The following is a 3,941-nucleotide window of genomic DNA, read 5'->3' on the forward strand; positions in this document are numbered from 1 at the left end:
TCATTTCACGCCCGGCGGAGCGCGGAAACGGGTATTTACTCGAGATTTTCGTTCATAAATCAAGCGCCAAGCTTTCATGCAGCCCCTCTCCCTCAATGGGGGGTTGCACTACTATTCAGCCACTTAATCGATGCTGTTTATCGTGATCGCAATCGCGAAATTTGTCCATAAGCCGGAAACGGAAGGGTTGGAATCACGGCTCAGTTCTGACGCACCCTAAGGAAAAATTTTTAAAGGGAAGTTACAAGTTTTGATAATTATTTAATAAGAATAACTTCTAGATTTTTGTTCTTAAAATATTTTGTCAAAATTATTATTCTAAATAATGATAATTTTTTTTTTATATAAATATTGTAGATTTTGTTTTTATTGTTCGATTTTTAAAAAATAGCAATAATATTTTCTACTCTGCATATTTGAAAATGTTTGAACGAAATTCGAACTTAGATTTATTAAGTTTGTTATAAATTTGAATTAGATAACTTTGGGATAGATTTGTACTGTATTTAGATTAGATTTGAATTAGGTTTTGATTAAATATCAATTCGATGGGACTAGAATGTATGAGATTTAATTTGAAATTTAATTTTTGATTCAAAAGAAATTGTTTCACAAACATTATTCAAATTATTATTTATGAGAATAAGTTTATAATCATTATATGAATTATTAATACAGAATAATTATTTTTATTGATATAATCTCGTGTAAATGTTTTTACAAGGATATATTCATTAGTCAGTTTTAAAACGTATATCTATACGTTTATATTGTATATTTACTTTTCGATTATATTTTCCTATATCATATCAATATTTATCCGAACATATCTATGTAGTTGATATATCATGTTACAATACAAGAAGATACATTAGCATAGATACATTAGAATAATATGAACTTATTTAAAGATACCGAATATGAAAAGTTTGTGAAGCAACTTTTTGATTTAACATTCCAATAAAAATAAATTGTAAAAGCCAATATAATAAGACTTAGAATACACACAAAGAATAAGATTTGAAAAAATGTTTATCAAATTTCTATCATCTACAATATAATATATCTTTCTCAATTGAATTCTTATTCTCTTCAAATCTTATTCTGGCAAATAAAAATTCATTTCTAACTTTTAATTCGAATTAAATTTCATATCCATCTTTGTTTCCAGATATACCGATAACTCCTAACTTGATGGATATCCGCGCTTCAGGAATCGAAGGCATCAAGTTTTCCCATAGCTATTAGTATAGTTATTCATGGTTTCCTCTCAAGGAAAAGTCAATGCACTGGCTACACATCGAGAAGCGTGGAAACGCGTGATATTATTTTGATTTAAAGGAAATCAACAGGTGATCACCGACAGACGGGTAGCGAGTGTCGAAATCTAGAGGCTCGCCTCTCTACCTGTTTCGGGATCATTTTCGATGTTATCCCGCAACATATGCCCGACAAGGGGCAGATGGTAAAAAAGCGTTGAGCCAAAGCAGCAGCGTGTGACACGGGACAGTTTAAAGGGCCGTGGTGCTGCTCATCGGGCCAACCACCAATCACTGCTTCTTTTTTGATACAATGATGATGCACACGAACACACAGGGGCACATTACTCTCTAATTATCCGTCGATTATCTTTTAATAGAAACTCGCACTTTGGCAAAATTTCGGAGGGCTTCTGTTAAATCGTTCGCCGGAAGTAAAGACCATTAATAAATAAATAATTACAGAGAACGAAAAAGCATGTCTTCACTACAATATCATCATTACTAATACACAAAACAAATACATCATCAATTATAAAAAATTAAAAATTATAAAAATTATATTACAAGTTTTTTATATATATTATTGTAAAAAGAAGATTACTCGATAAAGATTGGAAAACACTGACTGAATCAAATCATGGATATGGAAAAATCTCGCCAAAAGATATCTCGAGCACTTCCATTCTTCTTAGCTCAGCTGCCACATAATTTCCCTAAGAAGAAACTTCAGACAGGAACTTCAGAATCGATAAGTGGTACTTGTTTCGACGTTTAACGAACACCACGACCACTTTTGCCTACACTTCTCCATTATTGCTGAGAGAAGTCGCTTCGACCGTGGCAATTTCCTTCGATTTTGCTTTGCCTCAATTTATTGCTTTCTTGCTTGATTTCGCCCGAAGCGCTAAGGATCAGTTCTCATTTGATCGTGATCTTCCATATTTTACATGATACTTCCTTCTTCTTCATGGTTACCTTGTTACCAGCATCACTGCTGAATCTTTTCACGCGACGATCGAGCATATGCCCAACTTCTTTTAAAAAAGGAAATAAGAAATATCGATAAGGAAAACAAATGGAAGAATCACGCGCAATTAAATATAACAAAATCGCATTCATTTGTAGATTTGCTGATACAAATGCGAAGAAAAAAGTATCTTGAGCTATTCTAGTTCTAACAAATGGAAAGGGAAGAATAATTTATAATATAATTGATGAAAGAAATGGGGAAAAAATTAATCTTTAATAACTTCAAATGGCAAAACTGATAAAAAGTTTCAAAATCTCATAGCTTTTTCAATTTCAAAGTATCTCAGGCTAATAATAATATTTCATTTCAAGTTCTAGCCAACGGAGAACGATCGAAAGAGCGGTCGATGCCTCGAATTCGGCCAGGAAACGAGAGAAAATTTATGATAAGGATGGGAAGATCGAGCGAGCCGCTCGAGGAGAAGGATGACGGTTTCGTCCCACCTGTACGTACACGTATGCGTATACCGTGTGCACGACACCCTGTGCATGCCAGATCCAGCTGCCATCCGTCCAAACCGCGCGCTCTAGCAAGGAGAAAGGAACGTACAGGTGCGATCGTTAAGTCAATTGAACTTTGATAAGTAAAAGTGCACGAGCGTATATTTACTGACGCGAGCGGGACAACTTTATCGTCGCGGCCGTTATCGTTCCGCCTCTTCCCGATTAATTACCGTTTTTTTTCTCCATAAAAGGATGATATCGGTGGTAAATACCATCGCAAGTACCTTCTCTTTTCCATAAATTCGATTGGCGGAATACGTTTCAAATTGTATCCTGACAAATTGTAAGTAATAAAGATAATTCGATCTTATTCTTATCATTCTTTCTTTTCTCGGTAGTTTTCTCTGGATTATCCAATATCTTTAAATGCTAATAACGAAGGATGGAAGTTATGTTATAATAACACTTGTTTCGAGTAGATTGGAAAGGACTACGTAACACAAAATATCATAATATAAGCAATCTATTATAACAATATATATTGTAAATAGGAACGATTTCAACGTCAATATTAGCAATTCGAGTTGATTCTATTCATATCTATGGAAGATAAAACTTTTACATTTCGAACGTATTGGAAACGAAGGTTCCGAATTTGCGGCGTCACGAGCATTGTGCGCGAAGCCAGTGACGCGTGACACGTCCCTGGAGGGCCGGGAGCGCCGCTAAATAGAACGCCCATTAGTAACGAATACCGCGAAGAATACGCCTCGTGTGCGCCTCTCGTATACATAGTGCGACGACTTTGGCCAGAGCGGTCGCGATAATTTTCTGTTAGCCAGCAGAGAGTAAGGATTTTTGTGAAAGAAGAGAGCGAGAGAGCGAGAGAGCGAGAGAGAGAGAGAGAGAGAGAGAGAGAGAGAGTGTATTAATTAAAAAATTTGTATTGTATCATTAATTGTAAATATTCAATAAATGTTATTTTTTAATAAATAAATGAGTTTTTTTATTTAAAAAATATTTATTCCTAAGCCTACATTCCTTCCAATCCTTTAGATTTAAGTAAATTAAATATAAAAATATTAAGTATTAAAAAAATAAATATATTTTTAATGTATTATATTATATTATAAGTACAAGCATAAATGTAACTAAATCAATTGTTAATTAAAAAATATGTATCAATAAATGTAAATTATACTCAAT

The 3,941-nt window shown here is 33.8% G+C and overlaps 2 long non-coding RNA genes across 2 annotated transcripts in view; one reads left to right on the forward strand and one right to left on the reverse strand.

Moving 5' to 3' along the window:
• Positions 1 to 1,817, forward strand: LOC116185056. Its single transcript, XR_004149795.1, has 2 exons — positions 1 to 31; positions 1,172 to 1,817. It is a non-coding gene; the product is annotated as an uncharacterized LOC116185056 (long non-coding RNA).
• Positions 1 to 3,032, reverse strand: part of LOC102673640 — a 14,560-nt gene extending 11,528 nt beyond the window's left edge. The window contains exons 1-2 of the long non-coding RNA XR_421149.2: positions 3,020 to 3,032; positions 2,217 to 2,225 (exon numbers count right to left, since the gene is read on the reverse strand). This is a non-coding gene — a long non-coding RNA (uncharacterized LOC102673640). The remainder of the gene's footprint in view (positions 1 to 2,216; positions 2,226 to 3,019) is intronic.
• Between the last annotated feature and the right edge of the window lie 909 nt (positions 3,033 to 3,941).

This window comes from Apis dorsata, unplaced genomic scaffold (genome assembly GCF_000469605.1).
Source record: "Apis dorsata unplaced genomic scaffold, Apis dorsata 1.3 scaffold_89, whole genome shotgun sequence".
Classification (NCBI taxonomy): Eukaryota; Metazoa; Arthropoda; class Insecta; order Hymenoptera; family Apidae; genus Apis; species Apis dorsata.